Source organism: Crocuta crocuta, unplaced genomic scaffold (assembly GCF_008692635.1).
Source record: "Crocuta crocuta isolate KB4526 unplaced genomic scaffold, BGI_CrCroc_1.0 scaffold332, whole genome shotgun sequence".
NCBI lineage: Eukaryota > Metazoa > Chordata > Mammalia > Carnivora > Hyaenidae > Crocuta > Crocuta crocuta.
In genome coordinates, this window is record NW_027532025.1 from 1,315,025 (window position 1) to 1,337,514 (window position 22,490).

A 22,490-nucleotide genomic window follows, 5' to 3' on the forward strand; every position below is an offset into this window, starting at 1 on the left:
AACAGGAATTGCTCTTTCACCTGTGTTCCCATAGCTGTTTGTCATAACATTTAGATCAGGGTTCGTCTCATCCTGTCTGTGATTCCTTGCTGCTACAACCCCAATGGAAAGGTCTTAAACATCATAGTTAGTGCCTAGCATGATGAGTCAATTAGATAGCCTAAGGAAAGGACAGAGTCTTCAACTGATCTCCCTATAGGTCTCTAACTCCATTATTAGAGGGGGAGTGAGCAATCACTTGAGGTGCGCACTTGACACTGTCAAGATGAAAGGCTGATATCCACCTCTGCCATTAACATTTTCCCCTAGTTTCATACCGTGTTTCACCTTTGGTTTACCAGCTATTTACTTGGTGAATCTCATCAGTAAGTTTTGCCTTTGTGACAGTGTTCACAATAGTATCCATGCTTTCACATCGATTCTACTCTTACAATCTTCTCACTGCCAAAGACATGAGGCCAAGAGAATGCCCATAGTTGCCTAAGAAAATAAACCTAGAGTTTTTTTCATGAAACATATACCTAGGAAAACATGGCTGCAGAGGAATGAGGACATGACTGCACTGTGTGACCGTTGGCAAGCCACTGAACCTCTGTGAAATAAGAATAATAGCCATACCTCCCTGCATTGCCTGATTACCAGCATATGAGAGCTAAGGTCTGAAAAACACTGGCAAGAAGTGCCCCCAAATTTCTATTACATCTGTGTAATCAAATCATAGTCTGATTGCATAGTGTTTCCTTACTCTTGTTGGTAATAGTGAATCCCCAACAGATTTTAAACTGGATACTTTCTGTGTCTAAAGTGCTTTTTGAAAGATTTTTATGGTTCTTGTATTCTTTTTTTTTTTTTTTAATTTTTTTTTAATGTTTTATTTATTTCCAGGAGAGAGAGAGAGAGACAGCGTGAGCAGGGCAGGGTCAGAGAGAGAGGGAGTCACAGACTGAAACAGGCTCCAGGCTCTGAGCTGGCAGTCAGCACAGAGCCCGACGCGGGGCTCGAACCCACGAACTGCGAGATCATGACCTAAGCGAAAGTCGGACGCTCAACCGACTAAGCCACCCAGGCGCCCCTATGGTTCTTGTATTCTTAAGAAGGCTAGGGAAAAACATATAGGGATCTTATTATTTCTGAAAAATGTGGCTTTACGGTGATAATTTAAATCTTCCAGAGATACATGAAAGAAGAAAAAAATTCTCAAAAATAATCAGTCCAACCAATCATAATTCTGTTAATGCATCCAATTGCCAGCAAAGAGATCAAAGGTTAAGTCTGTTCTCAACGTCACAGGATCATAATGAGAATAAACATCGCTATTGTTAGTAGTGAAAGTATGTTTTGCAATTGTAACTGACACCATTTGACTTTCATTTTTGGTAAGCTAAATGATTTGCAATATATTTTCTGGTGTGAAACAACAGATCTTTTAGTTTAGTAAAATTTGCCTTTGCTCAGGTGACCCACCTTCTTATTCACAGTTTGCTCTACTGCTGGAGAACACTGCTTAACACATATAACAAAGGACTTCAAAAACTATCTTTTCTCTTGGAAAGCCCTAGAATTTTCTTGTCCTCTGAGCTCTCCACCTTTTATGTACCTCGTTTCACCATCTCTGTGATGTTTTCTTAAGTCTTTCCAGGACTGAACATTTATTAGCCAAGAACTATACTGAATGCCTTGTATGGAGACTCATCTTATTTCTTCCTCCAACAACCCTGTGGTGCGTGTTAGCATCACCCAATTTATGAAAATAGACACTTGTTCTAGGCTACACAGGAGGAAACTAAATAATGGGCCCTAGATTTTAAACCAGGTCAATATATCCAGACATTGCCTCTTAATTACATTGCCTTGGTTGCCCATAACCTTCTTCATGTCCACATCTCAGGGCCTGTTACAGTTTGTGATTTATATTAGAAACACAACAAATGATTGCAGGATAATAGTCATAATAATAGCCACCAGGTTGTGAACAATTATTTGTGTCAGAAAACATTCTGAGAGATTTCCATGTGTAAATTCGTTCAATCTTAACAAATCTATATAGTAGGTACTATTACCTCATTTTACAGATGACAAAACTGAGGCATAGAGAGATTAATCAATGAGACTAAGTGAGAGAGAGAATGAGACAGTAAACTGCTACCTCCTATTCCTTATTTATTCTTGCTCCACACCCAAACTAGTGGGTCTGCAGGAGTCCAAAGAGACTCTCTGCTCAGACATAAATTGTTCGCCCATACCCCACTTCCTTAGATTTTTTCCTTTATTTTATTCAAACCTGATCTTTCTCCAGGTGCCTGTAAGGCTATTTTCCTGGCAGGCCAATAGGTTTGGCTTTCTTCTCACAATCTTACTCATCTGGTTTGGCCTGCCAATGAGGCTCTGTCTTTCTTTGTACACAACAACCTTGTGTAATGGGGATTACCCTCACTTTACAGATGAGGAAGCTGGGGAACAGAAAGGCTGGGCAAGAAGTTCATCTGGGATTTGCCAGTAGACAATCCGGTTCCGGAGTCTGGCCTCGATCCACATACTGCAAAACCATGGATGAATCACTTTTTCCCTTTCTCAAATTCTCTGTACTTGCCATTGGTAATTGTGATCCTATACTAAACTGAATTGTATTGATCTCATCCTAAATTGTATTGTTATTTAATTGTTTCCTAATATGTGGCTTATTTTATTGTAAACTCTTAAGAGACCATCTCTTTTCCTTTTGGGGCCCTCAGAATGTCTCTTTCAAATGCTCAATTTATTATTTTTTGCTGAGTCCTACACTGGAGGACTGTTCCAGAATGGAATTTCTGCTCAAGCAGAGGCAGAAAATTCCTGTCACTCCAGGCCATAGGAGGAGTTTTCCAAGGACTAACGGAGGTCTTCCATTCCTCTCTTCTCTCTTTAATCCATAAATGTCTCCCTGAGCACTCTGCTCTTCCAGTGATCACCTTTTCCACCGCTTCACCAAGGTATGCTATGTGTCTTCTGGTAAGTCTGAACTGGTACCTCCACGTACCTCTACAAACTTGTTCCTCCTCCCTGAAGGCACTGTGGACCACCCAGTCTCCTAGGTCAAGAATGTCAGCAGGACCAGCTCTTGATATTTGTGTAAAAGGCCCCATATTCAAGATAATAATAGTAATAATAACAGTGATAATAATAAACATCAGGACTATATAAGAAGCATTCACATTCCTCTTTGTTTTTCTAATTTTTGGCCAAAGTAATTATCCAAATATGGAAAAGTTTTCTGTTTCTCCACAGGTACTAGATGACTGTTTTTATTTCTGCTTTAGAAAGCAATAGACAGCTCTAATTCCTATGTACATATAATCAAAGAAGTGAGACCAAGTGAGATGCTCTTTGCCCCCAAAGAATGAACATTTATTTAATTTTTGTTGTGTATAAGGGCACATGTGCAGTATTTAAGGTAATCCCTGCAATTATCCTATGGAGTGGGTATTATTATTCCCATTTCATAGATGAGTAAACTGAGGCCCAGACAAATAAAATGAATTTTCCAAGTTTACATGGCTGACAAATGACAGTGAAAGGATTTAAACCTACATTTGCCCCTAGAACCTATAAGTGCTCTCCTCACACCATACTGTCTTCAAAGAAACCAAATCTGAAAATAGGACAAAGAAACATGATAATGAGTTTTGCATATTTTTCTTCCATCAGGTAGACTATAAGTTCCTTAAAAGAATTAACTATTAAGTTTCCAAACTAAAATATTTTTGCAAATGTTAATTATTACTATTGTGACTTAAGGAGACTGGTATTGAGATTTTACAAATAAATGCTGTAGAGCTGAGAGGACGAAGACACAAACATTGTTCCAATAGGTAAATAGAAGCTCACACTTGTGAAAAAAAAAAAGGAGATCTACAAAAGCATAGGGCTGTGTGTGTGTGTGTGTGTGTGTGTGTGTGTGTATTCTGAGCACCTACTATGTCCTGAGAACCATGGTAGTCAACAGGCTTGGAGAACTCAGACAAAAGCTAGCCCTTAAGGAGTTTTAGTCCAGCTGGGAGAATATACAGAAATCACAACGTGTAATAACATTATTCAGAGTCTAGGACAGAAAATGCTGCAAAGCAGGTCACAAGCCAGCAGCATGCCAACCATGTTGACCCACAATTATGTCTTCTTTAGCTTCATGGTGTTTCAGAAATATAAATCAAGGGTTAACATTTAAAACTGAGAAATTTCACTCAAAATTCACATATGTGGTTACCCCCAAAAGTGAAATGAGCCCTGATGACACTGAGCCCTGATTCCTGTTGGGCTGCCAGCAGCTTAAGCTGCTGCCTTCAAGGGCGGTATGTGTGTATATTTGTATCGAAGGCCCCGTTCCTTTAAACTAACAATTTTTAGGAGAATCACCTGTGACATTTTCTCCCAGGAGAACATTTGGTACAATCTTTCACCTTGGTAACAATGCTCATGTGACCGTAGATAAAGTCATGCATGACATTTAAGGTGACATACATAAAAATTATCAAGGCAGTATTGACAGGAGGAGGAAGGATGAAGGTACATGTATGTGGGTGGATGCAGATAGAAAGGAGTGATGAAGACAGGTAATAGAATTATGCTATTTGACCTCCCTCCCTCCTTCTATGTCTCCTTCCTTTTCTGTCTCTCTCCTTCCATCTCTTCCTATGGGTACACTTGTCATGACTTCTCCAAAGCTTGTGTTTTTCCTGCTGTGGCCCAGAGCTTGGATTAAGGACAAAGGCAACTGAAAATGCTCTAGAAAGCTCCCGTCCCAGATTCCAGAGGGCACTGCAGAGCTGCCTCAATGGGAGGCTATGTGAATCAACTGCCTCATATATGCTTGGCTCAAGACGGGAGCAAAGCATAGTGTTGGAGGCAGCTATGAAGCTGCTGGCAAATCCTCAGGACACAATAAATGAGTTTTTTATGTAAATGAACACATTAATGCATGTCCTGATATGTTCATCTCTAAACCTCATGCCTACTGTGAGGAGCAATATTTGTATTTCTATGGGACATCTGTATTTCAATATACTTGGACTGAGTTAACATATATTTTTACTGCTAAATGTCTTTAAAGATGGCCTATATTATCTACTGAGCGAATACATGCTTTGAAGCATGTTCAAATGGCCTTCAAAGTTAATACAAATTAAAATGAGACCCTATCTGCAAAAGGCAAGCACTGCCAATTAAAACATCACTATTTGGTCTCAAACGGATACCCTCAGCTCTTTTCTCTTTAATCTTTACAATATCTACCTTTCAGGAATCTCATGGAGAGAAGATAGAGTGGGCCAGGATGGGACTTAAAAGAAGGAAACAACTGTTTCAAAGCTACCTGCTATGTCCCTGGTCTATTAAATATGTTAATATATTAACTCATTTAATCTCTCACAATCAAATGTGAGCCACGTGTGGGGAATATTTTATCTCTTTGTTCACTCTTATGCTTGCAGAACAATTCCTGGCACATAAGAGGTGCTTGTTACAGCTGTTCTCTATTAGTTTTTAGCACCAATCCTTAACCCCTCACCCTGATGATCTCCACTGTATCACAGGGGCTAGAAGCCTGAGAACCATCTTCCCAGAATCTCCTGTCAGCAACGTTACAGTTTTGGTTCCTCCAGTCACAGTAACTTGCATATATTTTGGGATGTGGAAGGGTAATGTCATACTGGGACAGGATTTCGCATTACTACCACCTGCTTTTGGCTTCTTACAGTTTCCTAAGACTCCACAGTTCACTGTTAGTCTCCAGCTTTAGGGCTGCAAGTAACTATGACTCAGGAAATGTATTCTTGAAATTTCCCAATTTGAGTATAGCTGCCCTTACCCTTGACTATCATTCTTCCAAACCTTCCAACAATCACGAAGCACATTAATACACTAGATTATAGCCTTTTCTACTTAAAATACATAACATGGTATCTCTTTTCCTGAATGATTTCATGTTCCATAAATACTGGTTAAATTGAGTGAAAAAACAACCAATTCAAAGGTCAGTATCTCTACCTAGCAGTTATAGAACTGAGGTTCCTAGAGATGAAATAATTTAGGATTACATAGGAGATTATTAAATATCAGAGCCGAGAGTTGAGCCCTATACTGTCTGATGCCAAACGTACTTTTGCTTTTTCCATTCTGACACTGTCCTCAGTGGGTATAGCGGGCCGTGTTGCTGCCAAAATCTTATCTTAGAGGTTAAGAACTATTGTTTTCATTGTTCCTCTTGCTGGTGCACCACTGTGGCTGGAAACCTCCTCATAAACTGGAAGGGTACATTGTTCCCAAGACAAGCTGTATATTAAATATGTATTATACCTGGAAGGACACCCTACTAAGAAGGTATATTTTATTTGCCTTATCAGTGCAAATATTGTGTGTGTGTGGGGGGGCAAGTAGAAAGTTGCAAAGTACTAACTGAGTAAATAAACGAATGAAAGTTCATAGGTTTTGCCTGGCCACAAGTTCCTTTGCATGGTGTGACTCAAGGGTCACTTGGGTCATGAACCATTTGTGGGTTGGTAATTCCATTAGCCTTAGTGCCTGGATCCTTTCCATTGTTCAGCACAATAACAATGTCTATTAGGCTGTTGATTTTCCTTGAGAAACCTCACTTGTCAAGAGCATTGTAATTCTGAAGCAGATAGAGACAAGAACTCATCCCTACTTTACAGATGCAAGACTGAGGCACTGAAAACTATTAAACTATGTCTGTGTTATACAGTAGCAGAAGCACTACATTTGAAACCAAATAGATCTGGGTTCTCATCCTGATTCCTGCTGCTTACTAGACCTGAAACTTTGGGCAAATTGTTTCTCTGACTTCAGTATTCTCATCATTGTATCTCTAGACTTCTCTGGAGCTACTGGAAGGGTGAGCTATAGCAGCATCTAGTATGAATTCAGTGAGTGAAAATAGTAGTGCCATCTTTAACAGTGAGGAAGGGTTTGCTGAAACACAGGCTGTCATTCTGCAGGCTGGTCCATGTTATTCCATGAGCTCTCCAGTCCTAAACTGGCAGTGGTGGTGTAGAGGGACACTTAAAAACATGTTTTTCACATTCATAATTATACTACCTAAGAGGTTATATAATTGCAAAGAATGGAGTGTCTACATTTAATAACTTTTATAGGCTTCATGGTGTCTGGTGCTTTTGACGTGAGGGAGTGGGAATGGCTGGTACAGAGTAGGTGGAGCATAATCATCACACCATACTTTCCCTTCAGATGAGATCCGAGATTAGACTCACTAGAAGATTATGGGGGTGGACAGGTAGAGTTGGGTGCCTTTTGCATGCTAAGAGGTAGTAGTTAATGCTGTAGAAATGAATGAGGTCATGGATAGCTTTGGATTAATTGAGGGAAAACCAGTTGACCTCAGAAAAACTCACAGTACTAGTCTCTGCTTGGCACACAGCAAATTTGCAATGAATATTTGTTGAATTAATAAATACCAGATGAGAAAGTATACTAATCTTCATCAAAATGCCTGTGTCCCCCACTTCTCTTATGATACAGACTCAATTTATCTTTCAATATCTAACTGAAGTAAGTGTACTTCCTGAATATTCTGAATCTTTTAGTTTGAAAAGTCCTCTTCCTAAAGCCCATCAATCAGCGTTAATATTTCTTGCTTTATTGAGATATGGCAGGCACAATGAATGCCTACTTCTATAGCCTAAGTTGCAACTAGACTTTGAGGGCAGAAAACATGTTTTCTTTCATGGCCAAAAATTCCTCCATCCAGCAGGGTAATTGGCTACATCAAGCTTTTAATAAATAGAAACTTAGTGCTTGATTGGTCAATAGTTTTATCAGTCTATGTATTAAAAATTTTTTAATGCTTAATTATTTATTATGAGAGAAGGGGAGAGAGAACAGAGAAAGGGAAGAGAGAGAGAGAGGCAGAGAGAGAATTCCCAACAGACTGCACATTGCTACCTTAGAGGCTGATTGGCTTCAACTTACAAATCTCAAGGTCATGACCTGGGCTGAAACCAAGAATCAGATGCTTAACCAACTGGGCCACCCAGGTGACCAAGGTCAATAGTTTTAAAATATTGTCAGAGAAGGGAAAAAATGGAATTTTGGAACCTTAAGTGTTGAAAAATGAAATGTGTGCATATAAATGACTGGTGCTTAGGTTGAAAAAGACAAAACTTAAAGGAACCAGAGGGAGGGCACTGAGTGCTGATAAAACTAGAACTGTAAAGTTAGGGAGAATCTTGTATGGAAGAGGCTGGTAGAGTTGATTCTAGGAGGGAAGGGATGGGGTCTCCTTCATTCCTCAACAATTCCTGGGTTCATGATTACATCAAGTACCGTTGTAGGCAACATGGATACAATAATAAGTAAAGGAGTGGAAAAGACAAGAAGGTGCCATATACAAGGGTACATGGCTGCTGGGAGACAAGTCCACAACAATCATGTTCAACTGGGATTTTTCTCAGGCTCCTGTCCAGCTTGACCCACTGTCTCCTGCATGATTTTTATAAACATTGATGTCAGTTCTCTGCTTCATGCTTTCACTAGCACTGTTTTTTATTTTTTTATTTTATTTTATTTTATTTTATTTTATTTTATTTTTTTACAAATAGTTTATTGTCAAATTAGTTTCCACATAACACTCAGTGCTCATCCCCACAAGTGTCCTCCTCCATGCCCATCCCCCCTCCCCCCCACATCCATCAGTCCTCAGTTTTTGTCAGCATTCAAGAGTCTCTCATGGTTTGCCTCTCTCCCTTTCCCCCACCATTTCCGCCCTTCTTCTCCCCCTTGTTCCTCCGTCAAGTTCCTCCTAATCCTCCTATACGTGCAAACATATGATATTTGTCCTTCTCTGCCTGACTTATTTCGCTCAGCATAACACCCTCAAGGTCCATCCATGTTGCTACACATGGCCAGATTTCATTGTTTCTCATTGCCATGTAGTATTCCATGGTATAGATAAACCACATCTTCTTGATCCATTCATCTGTTGATGGACACTTAGGCTCTTTCCATGTTTTAGCTATTGTGGAGAGTGCTGCTATGAACATTCGGGTACACGGGCTCCTATGCCTCAGCATTTCTGTATCCCTTGGGTAAATTCCTAGCAGTAGCACTGTTTTTTAGATCACCCTATCCATTGCTAGACAGATCTCATTATCAAAGAGTGAAATCTCTTTCTTTTAATTTCCTCTCTATCAGATCTACTTCTAGCCCTGCAGTTATATAAAGTAAGTTTATAATCTCTCATCTCCTTAAAAGGCTCTCTTGTATCTGAATAATGCAGTCATTGTATTTGCTGTTCTTATTCATGAACCTAAGTGTCCATGATTTCTTCAAATAATCTTTATATAATAAAGTTTCCAGAGTTTTGTTCCCCAAGTAGTTACCTCTAGAACAACTTAACTATAACTCTATAATAAAGAGTCAAAGTCATGCTGTTGGCAAGTGGAATGGATACAACTCAAAGCCAGGGCTTCAGCCTTCTATGCCAGTTCCCATCCAACCTGTAAATATAAATGTAGAATGAAGCCCCTTTCATTTCCTCTCCAATCAGATTTTAACAACACAATAATTTCACTGTAGCCTTGTCTGCCTATGGTCAATAATCTTCTTCCAAATCCAGACATACATTGGAACTGGCCTGGGCAACTTGGAATGTGTGGTCACCCTTGTATATATCAAAGGCATATCTGCCTTTTGATAATTAAAGCTGCATATATTTACAGGCATAAATCAAGAGAATGAAATATAGAAAAACATGAATAAAGGAAATTTGAAGAAAGAATTTCTTGAAATAAGCTTTTGACTTTTGTCTATATTATAGATCAGATAACCTTTTCTCAGTGCATTCAAAGAGTTTTCAAGTGCATTTTTCATTCATTTGCCCTTTGAAGTAGAATTATTGCCATTTAAAGGTGATATGCAAACTCTGTTCTACCTACACTTATTAGAACTAAAGCTGTCTAAGGATATGACATTCAGATTGATGTACCTTGCGGGAGGATGGTAGACATGGGACTGGTATGATGTTAATACATTCTCTAATTCATTTATAAACAGAATTTGGTTTTCATTTCTGTCAGTCCTGCGGTTTGGACTGAATTTTAGTTTCCTAGTACCCAGCACATAATCTTAAAAGGGGCACTTCCATGTGGTCTTCACAAATATTTATTACCAGAAAAATAGAGTGGACAGCATGGTGTTTGGTCCAGAAATGCAACTAGAAATCAGTGATGCTTCCTCCAGAAGTAGCTAACTTCCGTTTAGTTGGTCTGGGGTCCAGTATTAGGCATGTGCAGAAATAAAGACAGGTAAGGATCGGCTCTGTCTCCCACTCACTTTACAATCTCCTGGGAAGGGAACGTGAAAAAAACCCCAAAAACCAAACGACAAAAACAAAAAGATGGAGCTCAAGCTGAAAACCATGGAAGAAGAAGAGATTTAAATGGACAGCACTGGTCATGTCTGGCATTACAGATATGGTGGGTATTGAAGCAGGGTAAGATTTTCATAAAAAGAAGGCAGGGTGAAAATCGTCTGACTCATGCATAGCAGCATCTAATTGTCAAGATGTAAACATTCAGGGATAGAAAAACCATTCTCAACCCTTTCTTTCCATCCTCGCCTATCACTTTTCTCTCTACTGACAACATATTTTATGGGCTTGGAATAACAACAAAAAATCTGTACAGAGTCCCAGGACACATCCTGCTGTTTCATATCTCTGTGCCTTTGTATAGGTTACTCCATCCACCTGGGATATCTTGGGTCTTTATTTCTTTAAAATACTGTGGAGACATCCTTTCAGAGAAGCTTTCCCTAGCCCCGCTAAGTAGAGGTAATTGTTCCTTTCGCTGGGTCGCCTCTGTATTTTGTTAACACTACCATAATTGTACTCATATCCTGATATCATAATTTAAATGATAATAAATTATCAGTAAAACTGTACATATATTGTCTTTTTGCTGAGAGTTTCTAAAGCTCAGGGACCTGTTTCACTCAGTGCAAGATCTCTAGTCCCTGGCAGAACTTAGAAGACAATAAGTATTTGCTGAGTTTAATTGAATCTTCAGGCAGCAACAATCCTTCTTCGTTTCCTGGGCAAAGAATTTCCCAGTCCATCAAAGTGCTCTACTAGAATATTTTCCCAATCCTAAACTTGCACTAATTAATCTGCTTATTCACTGAATGCTTAACACAAGCCAGGCAGAGTGTTAGGTTCTGGAAGTGGTAGGCAAAACAGACAGAGCCCTACCCCTCATATACTCCCTCCTCTTGTTCAAACTTACTCAAATTATTCATTCCTGTTAATTTACTGTAACATAATATTCTTGCCTCCAGGGTAACTTATCAATTCAGAAGGCCACACATAAAAACAAATTGGCGTAGAGTAAGCTTCAGCTGAGAAATCTACAAAGAAGCATTCCATACCTCTGTGCCCTTTGGAAACAGTACTCCTTCTTTGTGCATATATGTATATGAATCTCTCTGTACATGTGCATTCCTAGGCCAAATATATGCATATATCATAAATATGCAAGATTCACTTAAGGCCCACAGAAGAATATGGCCCATTTATAAATAGAAGAGTCCCCTAGCACTTCACACTTAGACCCACTTAATTAAAACCAGAGTATGGTTTGTATTTTTAACATAATGTCTTATGGCTTTCAAGTTTAAATCTTTTAGTGTTGGTCCTTTGTTTCTTCTACCTCCATTGTGAAGGCCCCACAAGTGTATTTCTGTCCTGCAACTGAAAGACAGATAACTGTCCCAAACTTGAAAACAAAGAAACAAAAAATTTATACCAAACAACTCAAAAAGCTTTCATGTATTTTCTAGTACCAGATACTGCTGAACAAAGTAAGAACCAAATAAATATTTTACAAATAACTAAATACATGAATGAAAGAACAAATACTTGCAATTATGGAATTCTTCATTAGGGCAAGACAATGGAAGAGGTTATGGCTTTAAAAGAGAAAGACAGTTCAAAACAAAGCCCTGACCCAGATGGTGAAAACAACTCTACCTAGATGACAAAAACCAAAAACCAAAACCCCCAAACCTCACAGCTATGCTGTAAACTCTTTATTTTCTCAAATCTTAGGACAATGATATATCTTTGGTGGGTATGATATTCCATCTACCTAACCCAACAAGCTTATCCTGTTGAAGTCAGATATTTAACACCCAATGAATTCCAATGAAGACTAGAGGTAAGCAGATGTCTGATTAACCTCTCCATTCCCTCAAAGCCTTGCCAGTTACAGTTATTTTTTTCAGTTACTGGGTTTTTATCATTCCTGGGCTTGCTTTATACATCACAAATGAATTGGATGTTTGTGGTCGTGGGTGCCTGAAAAATAGATTTTGGACATACAAAAAGAAAAAATAACACACTCCACTGAAGGGTCTATATATGGATATTCAGTTCTTATTACTGGATGTCATAATAGGTCTGGGTATACATATTCCTTATTTGTAATTTAGTTTCAGAAAGAATATGTATACCACAGAGGGAAACAAATCCCTTTGGGCTCTCTCTCATGCACATATTCATGAAATTCCAAGTTTGTGTTGTCATAGATGAAGAAATTTTATTAAAAAAATAGAAAATCCCATCTGGTCTGTGAAACACGTTTCTCTAGGGGATATCATGCATGCTTTTACAAATTCATCTCTTTGGGTTGTTTCTGGGTGGGTAACTAAGAATTCTGAGGGGCAGATGGATTCCTTTCTATTGTTAACATATATATGTTATTTGAGAAAAAATCTGGCAGTCTAAGTAAATTAATATTTTCAATAACAGTATACAGCCAGTGGGTGATTTGTTTAAAAACTTCTTGAAACAATAGAAATGGGGCTGACTTTTGTTGCTTTTGGCGCTTCAGCATAGTCTGGATCAAGGGCAAGAGCACTGAGTACATCCCTGGCAAAGCTCCCTCCAGACTTTCCATTCTGGACTTTCAGAGGCACAATTTTACTGGTACAAAATAAGCACCTGCAACGGACCGAAAGAGTGCTCACAAGACTTGAACAAGGAAGTTGATGAACTTCCTCAGAAGTTTTGTAAATTCACACTCAAAACAGGGTCAGATAACCATAATTTAATTAAAAATTTTTTAATAGAAAGAAAGAATTTTTTTTTTATATTTACCTTATCTCTGTAAGAACTAAACAGGTTTGGAACAATGCTATCTTAAACTAATTAAGAACATGGCCTCACAACATGGCATTTCATGAATATTAAATGCAAATGTGTGAATTATCTAGTTTCAATTAGGCTGTTACATTCCTGGCTTTCAGTCATGAGCAAATACTGTTTTCTACAGAGAACATGCGTTGAGAGTTGCTTTATTAAGAATCAGATGAAACTAGGAGAAATGAAGGGGAACTCACTACTTGAATCACACACTCTGATGTAGACCTTGGAAGTCTGTACCTATTCATTTATAATTCAATTTTCTATCTAACATTATTGAGCCCCTCCTAAGAGCCAGTCGATGGGAGGACAAAGAAAAATCGCAATCCTTACTAATGAGCTCCTTCTGGTGATGGCAACCCACATAAACAGATAATTATAAAACATGCTTAGAGCATTTGGGATCTAGCAAGAAGATGAAACCCACTGGTTGGGAGGGAGGGAGGGAAGAGAAAGGTCTTCTAGGAAGATGGAAAAAAAAAAGAATGCTTATTTATTTGTTTGTTTTATCTTTCTTCCCACTCATTTTCCCTCTTCTGTATTATTCTGATGAAAATCATTTCATCTGTGAATACGTCAGAGATAAAGTATGTTTAGAGATAGAATGTATCTTTATTTTTAAAATCACAATACTATTATCATATCTAAAATATCACCAACAACTTATCATCGAATATCCAGTTGGCATTCTGATCTCTGTCTCAGGAATGTTGTATTATTTATTTATTTTTTTATTTTGTTAAAAAAATTTTTTTTGTTTTATTTATTTTTGAGACAGAGAGAGACAGAGCATGAGTGGGGGAGGGGCACAGAGAGGGAGACACAGAATTTGAAAGAGGCTCCAGGCGGGGCTCGAACCCACGAACCGCGAGATCATGACCTGAGCTGAAGTCGGACACTTAACCAACTGAGCCACCCAGGCGCCCCAGGAATGTAATATTTTTTAAAAGTTAGTTTGAATTTGGATCCAAGAAGATTCAATGATTACAATTAGTTGATGTGCCTTTTAAGTGGCTTCCTATGTCTCTCTCTCTTTTTTTTTTTCTTTCTTATTTGTTGAAGAAGTCTGAATTTTAAAAGTAGAGTCAGGGATAAGACAAAGGAGAGGGGGGGAGGAAAAGANGAGCATGAGTGGGGGAGGGGCACAGAGAGGGAGACACAGAATTTGAAAGAGGCTCCAGGCGGGGCTCGAACCCACGAACCGCGAGATCATGACCTGAGCTGAAGTCGGACACTTAACCAACTGAGCCACCCAGGCGCCCCAGGAATGTAATATTTTTTAAAAGTTAGTTTGAATTTGGATCCAAGAAGATTCAATGATTACAATTAGTTGATGTGCCTTTTAAGTGGCTTCCTATGTCTCTCTCTCTTTTTTTTTTTCTTTCTTATTTGTTGAAGAAGTCTGAATTTTAAAAGTAGAGTCAGGGATAAGACAAAGGAGAGGGGGGGAGGAAAAGAAGTCCAGAAGAATAGTTGTCAGGATCAAAAAACCCCTGCAAAGACACTGAGGTCTTCCTTGCTTTCCTTAAACATACAACCTTTGTGACCATTCTTATTTTGGAAACACTGCTCAGTATCACTATCTCCTTACAATGCCCTTCTCTGCATATGTAATAAATTCCTGCATCATCTTCAAGGTTCAGCTTTAGAAATTATTCCCCAACTTCTCAATCCCACATTGTCTTTACCTCCCTTGAAGAATGTATTACCTGGTATCTATCAGCTAACCATGCTACTTGCTGGGTACAGAAGGATAAATGAAATCAAATCCCTCCTCTCAAGAAACTCACTATGAGATATTTTTGGAAGAAAGAGAGTGATTCCATACTTGGGCCCATAAATGTACACTTTCCTACATAATTTAGTTTCAGCAACTGCATGCTCATTGTTGTATGCTTCCTATAAGTTGGAAAGCAGAATTAGAAAAAAAGTTAGATTTGCTGTAAAATAATTAACAAATAGTCTTGCTCTTTCAGTTTTCATTTAAAGATGGACAGTAAAACTTTGCCAATAGACTAAATATTTAGGCTGTGCTTTGTTGCTTTCTCTAACATTCCTATGTTATGCAAAGATTATAAGAAGACTAATATTGAAAGATTTGATACTCAAATTATAATGAATTTAGCTAGTTCCTATGGCTCACATTTCTATGTTTTATATTGCTATTGAAACAGCTGAAGGCAGCAGTATAAAAATGTATTACCTAGTCCTATTTCAAACTGATAAGAACAGATACTACACTTGATCTTAGCCAAAAGGCCGAGAAGCGATACCTAGTCCTATTTTAAAATGATACTCTTGACTATGGATAACCCATAGTTATGAGCACTTTTTCATTCACTTAGGGGCTGTTTTGATTTTAACCCTTACAAGTAAAAAAAAAAAAATCTTCATATTTACCATGCTAGCACCTAACACCAAGCCTTGCACACAATGGGCAAGAATGGATAATGCGTGGGCTTTCCAACACTTTCTAGTTGTGTTATCAAGCCTTATTTTCTCCTCTCTTCTCATAGTGCTACTACGAGAGGTAAATAAGATAATGTATGCAAAGTGTTTTGCACACAGTGGTAGCAAACAAATGGGGAACTTGGTTATGATCGGTTAAACAAACGAACAAACAAACAAACAAATAGTATGTTTTGGTCTTGTCCTTCCTACCCTATCCAAATCCCTGACCAATCTTTCCAAACAATCTCAAATAATATCTCCTTTATAACTCTTTAAAACATCATACAGGGCTGTCTTAAACATCTTAGCACTTAATTATACATTGTTTCTCTGTCTGAATGTTATTCTCAACTGTAGCCATCAGTTCTTAGAAAATAAGATGGGTCTTTGACAGCAGTGATGTCAAAATATTTAACAACTAGCTGTGCCAGGCATTAACTCTTTAGTGAATCTTCAGTTAATCAATGAGGTCTTTAGCTGCTCCATCCTGGAGATGTGTGAAAGCCTGGCATAAGGGCCTGGTATGGAGAATGGTCTAAAGCAGTTGGGAGGGAGGCACTCACAGGGCCCAGAATAGAAGCTCTGTACCAACAAGAAGTAAGCATTGCAGTGGTTTGAGAACCAGAAATACTGGAAGCAGCCTGAAATTCAGTATTGGTCTCTTTGATACCTCTTTGGCACCCCCTATTTGTCAGAAACTCAAAACACTTACTGATGAGGTAAGAAATTCAGCCAAAATATATTTTCTCATGCCAATTCTCTACTTGTATAAAGAAAGCTCAAGATAAAACAAAAAAGAGCTTATCTGGTTTGTGCAATGGGAAAGTAAAGTTGTATCATGGGACTATGACACTTTTTAATACTTGGGTGCCATATGCACTTTTAAATCAAAAGTATTTATCATCCTTCCGCTACCTTTAGTTGCTTTTTGTACCAAAAAGCTGTCTCATTTGAAGAGAAAGAAGCCAGTGTCTCTGGGAAGCATCTCCTACATGTTACTGCATCCTTCTCTGACTGAAGCATGTTTGCTGTGCATGTCTTAGGCTCCTCACTGACACAGTGAGGTTGGGACCCCTCGCCCATGACTGGCTGCAGTTTTTCTGAACAGATTTACTACACCAGAAGCAAATGGCTCAAGGAAACATACTTGGATTCTGCATATTGCCATTACTGAGTGTTCTTTGGAAAGAAGCTAGACCTATGAATATTTAGTTGCAAACTCATTAGGTAGGCAGGTTGACAGTATTGAGACAAGCTTCGTGAGTAAAAAATTTTATGATTACATGTGGATGCCAGAAAATCATGAACAGTATGAGTATGCTTCCTATAGAAAGTAATTAAGTCTTGTCACTTCCTCTTCTATGCTGTGAAGCTGGAAAACAACCCAAGCACAGCTAATGGAATTTGGATCCAGCAGGTTTAGTGGAAACTGTTACCAGCCCATCCACTAAAATCTTATTCAGAAAACTTCTTATTCCCTCAGTGGAAATAAACAGGTGGAAAGTGGAAAGTGGTGAGTATTGCCCAAGGCTGAAGGACTGAAGGATTGATAAATTATATAAACTGTGAATCACAGTCACCAAAGTCTAATTTTGCTACAGAGCAATGATACTTGGCTAATGGATATTTTATTCTAGCCCATCTCATTCTCAATGTGATATGTATGTATGTATGTATATATATGTGTATATATACATATATATATAACTGGCAAACACATCTAATCAAAAGTATTCCATCTTTATAACTTCACAAATATGATAGCAAAATGCAAATAAATTTGAGGCGGTGGGTGAGTCATTAACCTTGAACAAGTTTCAGAAGCAAAGAGGGAGAAAAAAGATGACAATGGTATGATCTAGCTCTAAAGTACTATAGTTTAGAGCCAGAGCACATAAACTTTAAGGTTCATACTAAATTGACCAAATCTGTAGTCACACTGTAAAAAATAAGAACATTTGACTGTGGTTTAGCTTAAAACCCAGCTGCCATCAGCCAACAACAGGTTTTGGTGAAACTGAGACGTTAAGTTTTCCGTTAATTATACCACTGGGCAGATGGCTTCTGGCTGGTAATTTCTGCAGTAGTGCCAATATAAAGATAAGCAGAGAGTTGAACAATTACCTGGCTAGTTTTTGTTACTGCAGAGAGCTCTTATTCTCTCCTTGAAGCCTTTTCCTGTTTCTTATCTCTTGGCAAACCCCTACTTACTCAACATGGAAGTCAGTTTAAGGACATGCAAAATTATCTGCTTGGCTTTCTTTCCATTGATTCTAATGAACACTTGTACATTATGTGTTGTACATATCACAAGCTGAAGATGGATGTTGGATGCTGGGTCAGTGTCCATTACCACCACCAGCTCCTCCTAATAGCGACAGGTGCTAGGAGTTTGTTTAGGAACTCATAAGGTCATGGGGAGGCTGTCTTTATCCTGTCTTAGCTCCAGAATGGAGTTGGTGATTCGGTTTTATGTTCATGGCTAAGCCAGTCCATTCAAAGTGAATTCCACTGGTGATTTTCAAGATCTCTTTCTGACTGTATATGACTAAGAAAACAAGCCACTCAGGAGCCACTGACACTGTCCTGAGACTACAAGGGCAGATAGTCTTAGGGTGCAGTTAATACCGAAAGAGGCAGCAGGACAAAACCAAAGAAATGAATTTCTTGGCAACCTTGTGAACCATAGGATCAGACTTCTTAAAGTCAGCTTTACTGCTGTACTTTTAGGTTGTAATCACCAATACATTCCCTGTATGAAGCGAGTCAGTTTGAGTCATGGTTTCTGTAGCTTGTACTATAAAGTAGCCTTACCTGCTCCCGTCACGGCACAGTTAGAATCACACATGTGCTAGAACACATGCGGGCTCATGTGTTCACGTCTCTTGGATCATAAACTCCTTGAGTTCTAAGATTATTTTTCATCTTTGTAGTCTTAGCACCTAGCAGCACATCCGGCACCAGTCTATGCTTAATAAATGATTAATAATAGACCAAAAAACCCCAAGCAAGTAAATAAAGTAGACTAATCTGGATTATTCAGACCAGAAAACATCTCTTTCCCAAGTTTTTAAAATATTTTTGAATATTTGACTTCACTTTCCCAAAGAGTCAGAGTATCTTCCACCATCTATCCATAACCATTTCCTGCTTTAATTCATCTTCCTAAAAATATTTTTTCTCCTTTTTCTTCCCAATTGTATAAACAATGCATGCTCATTACAGAGTTTCAAAAGATACATGAAGCATAAAAAAGAAAGTAAAAATCAATGGCGTACATGGCGCCCATGGCGTATACTGCTAGGAGTTTTCAATGTGGAGATTAAATGATAAGTTTTGTTTTGTCCTGTTTTTGTTTGTGTTTTATCTCCTGGACCATTCCCACTACCTCTGCTAGGAAAAATAAATGTGGCACACACCTTAGTCATCAGAGAGTCAGTAGTTTACTGTATTTTCAGACTGAATAAACATTTAATGTAGTCACACTATGTGCTAAGTATTTACTGTGCCAGATGCTTCTACATGGATGAGGGAATAGCTATTTACTGGGACATGAGTTATCTCATTTACATCTTCCCAACATCCTTGAGACGAGGATGACTATACTTGCTTCATAGCTAAGGAAAGCAAGGTTGTAAGATTTAGTAGTGGGAATACCTCCCAAGATGTACTTTGCCTTTCCATCTAGAAAAATACTTGATGAAGAGTAATGAAGACAAACCCAAAATCACTCTGCTAATTGCATAATAGCTTTCACTGCATTAAAAATAATTTTAAAAACCCCACTAAATCCTCAAGATGCTTAATAATTACAGAGATTTGGGTTGTTAGCTCTTCTTAGGTGGGTCTTTGCATCTGATATAACAGAAGATGAAAAGGATCCAGTGGGAGCATGAGGCCTGGACAGAAGAAGGGGTGTGATAATAATGGGAGGCCACACAAAGCCATTTGTTGTCCTCGCTGCTTTTCAAAACAGCCTGTAAGGCAGGGTTCCTCGTGGGTCCCTTAGGCAGCCTTCCATTAGTCCATAGCACTAAGGGTTACAATCACGATTTAAAACTGAGATAAGAAAAGGATACCTGAAATTAACAAATGTCACTCTGCACAATTATACTTTCAAATGGCATACAAGATAGATGGTAGAGAGTTTTAATCCAGCTGACCCTAAAGGTCATCTTCCTAAATCAGTCTCTGCCTCTGAACTGTAGCCATAGCCTTGATGGATCATGTTGCTGTCAACTCCAAAATGGAACTTAGAAAGCTTTTAGTCTGAGATCTTCATAGCTTGGACCACTTTCTTGTTCAAGTGACTTCTTTTGGCTTAATGGGGAAAAAGGTCAAAAGCAAAAACAAACAAAAGCCCCACAAAACCAACCCACTGGAATTTCAGCATCGCTATTCTCAAATAGAAGTAAACATTCTTCAGCACAGGGTAGGTCTGTCCTAACATTATTGTGGCCCAGAGCCAGGACACAAGTGGAGGCCCCCGGACCTAGGCCAGTCCCTCTTACTTGCCATTATTTCTTTCTACACCACAAAAGGGCTTTGGTGTAGATATGTGACCATCTCAACTCATGAGTCTAAGCTCTGATCAACAAATTATCTCCCAGCCTCAATCCCTACTCCCAGGCAAACAGCAGCCTCTCAGTTTTCCCTCATACCCAGGGGTGGGCACTCAGTACAACTCAGGATTGTTTAGGGAAGAAATCTTGGGGCCCTATTTATTCTGAATGTTATCTAGGGAGATCCAAATGGGCCCACCTCTTGGCAAACAGACTCCTCTAAAACTAGAGGCACAGAGGAAGGCTGCTCAGGTCAAAGGGCTGTGGTGATTCAGAGTAACTTTTAGACCTTATCTTGAATTTGGTAGATTTATGACCTTTAAAATTTTTATACTAAATTTTATACTTTGGTAAGAATTATAAAGAGAGCTTAGGAAAATGTGATCTTGATTGGTGTAGACCAAAAACGAGAGCAAAGGAAAAGGAAATCTTCAAGATTATTTTTTTAAACACCTTAAACTGAAATATTCAACATTATTTTTTCTAAACCCCTTAAACTGACAGAGGTTAAATATGTGGGGAGAAGAATCAAAACAGATCTAGGGCAAAGGTTCCAAAGTGGAACCATGGAAAGCTAGGAAAATCCCATCGGATAATTCCACCATGGTGGATGCAGGATAGATTCTAGAGGCAAACGGGTGTGAATTCAAATTCTGGTGCTGCCATATGCCAATTTAAATTAGAAGTATTTAAAAGAGATTTTCTCTCATCTCATTTTCTCATTTGATGACGGGAAGCCAAAAATCTACCTGGCGGGGTGGTGATAGGAATAAATGAGAAAATAAATGTAAGACATTCAGTACTCTGCAAGGGACTTAATAAACGATATTTACTATAATAATCAGGTACTTTAAGGCAGTGTCAGGGCTAGAATTATGACCTAACCATTGTTTAGCAAAACACTTAGGAGGCTGTCATATATTATTTGGCCTCAGTTCATTTCCACACTCCCCATTTGAAATCAAGTTTGTTCTTTAAATAACATCAGGACTGTGGATGCCATTCTAAGAAGTAGTCAAAAGTACACGAAAAGGTAATAACTCCATCTTTACTAGGTTTCCAAAATAAAAACGGAAACAAATTATCTAGCTATAAGAACTATATCTTACTAACAAGAAAAAAAATTATAATCTTCCCATTTACTGTACATAGTTCTTTCAAAACCAACATCAGACTTCATTAACTTCTCTTAGAAAAATTGACTTGTAGCAATAATGACTATCTTTTATTGGTTCCCCTTTGCCCCAAACAGTGTACCATTTGCTTTGTAAACAACATCTCTCTGCTGTAATCTTCATGACTTTCCCCTCCTCCATTTGACAGATAAGGAGAGTGAGGTGCTTACCATGGTCACACAAAGCCCACTACCCTTTTCATTCCCACAAGGCCAGAGCCAGGCTCCGAATAGCTCCTTTAAACCTTTTCCCCCTTCCCCCTTCCCAGCCTCTCTCAAAGAAAATGATATATGTCACGTAGGCAAAACGTTAATGCCTTTTTGGCTTTTAATCCTTTGTTGAGAGACACGTTTTGTGTGTATGCGCTCTCTCAGAAGGTTCTTGTCACAGTTCATGTTTGTCTTGCTGCAAATTTAATTGAAAATAACTTATGCTAAATTTTCTTTTGTTGCTATAAATAGATCTTATTCTTGGTGGGCGGAGAAGATGAAAAAAACCAGCACCAAATAAAGAAGAAACTCGGTTTACTGAGATTGGTACATCGGTTTCTTTCTTGATAAAACCACACAAAATCAAAACCCAGATACTGCCACAAAATAAACCATGGGCCCTGGCATGCGTGATTTAAAAAAAAATGTGGTACAATAAAATCCAATGTACAATACATCACAAAAGTACTTTATAACTGTATTGTTCTTGGCATTAAAATACATTAACATTGTTAGGAACCTTCAGCCGTGTGTCCTGAGCTTTACAAAGCCTCAGAGGATGATAGGGTCATAAGATGCAGATGTTTGTTTATACCTGCAACGATCTGCTGAATTTGCTATCTTAATCATTACTGCTGAAGCCAAAGGGCTTTGAGCTGAACATAAGACAAAAAGGCGTATTACAGACCCCATGTGGGGCAGCTGTTTGTAGATTAGAAACCAAGTCTCAGGTTACACACCCCTAAGTGCCAACCACAATACATCACTCCTCTGCTCTTTTAAACAGAACTTCTTCAGAGAAATGGAAAATATGGAAAAGCTATTTATGGACAAATGAAATATGCCTGAAAAATGTGTTCCTGGAAAAAGATATATTCCATATTCCTAA

At 38.5% G+C, this 22,490-nt stretch overlaps 1 protein-coding gene and 1 pseudogene across 9 annotated transcripts in view; both read right to left on the reverse strand.

Annotated features, from left to right (window-relative positions):
• The window catches only part of DLG2 (discs large MAGUK scaffold protein 2), a 1,377,464-nt gene that overhangs the window by 178,754 nt on the left and 1,176,220 nt on the right, over positions 1-22,490 (reverse strand). The gene's annotated exons all lie outside the window — the stretch shown is intronic.
• On the reverse strand, positions 15,338-15,475 carry LOC144241657 (U2 spliceosomal RNA; annotated as a pseudogene).